This window comes from Schistocerca americana, chromosome 2, assembly GCF_021461395.2.
Source record: "Schistocerca americana isolate TAMUIC-IGC-003095 chromosome 2, iqSchAmer2.1, whole genome shotgun sequence".
NCBI classification, from domain to species: domain Eukaryota; kingdom Metazoa; phylum Arthropoda; class Insecta; order Orthoptera; family Acrididae; genus Schistocerca; species Schistocerca americana.
The window spans coordinates 449,012,726-449,013,015 of NC_060120.1; positions in this window are offsets into that span (position 1 = coordinate 449,012,726).

A 290-nucleotide genomic window follows, 5' to 3' on the forward strand; every position below is an offset into this window, starting at 1 on the left:
TATCAGTAGGGAGCCAAAGAGTTAAAAGTAATTTACATCTTCGTCTACTTTTATCGTACAAATACGAGGAAGAGCAAAATCTTCATTGCACTATTAGTCTGATCAGAAACGTAGCACTCGGCACTCGGTCGGCCAGGAATGTATCAGTTTAGCTGCGATTTGGCAATGCCAATGAATGTGAATGAAGAATAAAAGTTGAAGGAATAGATTTACTTATAGCGTAGTCAATGTTAACGTTCGCGCAACTTTTCGTTACATTACTATAACCTCCTTGGTTGAAATTATCATAA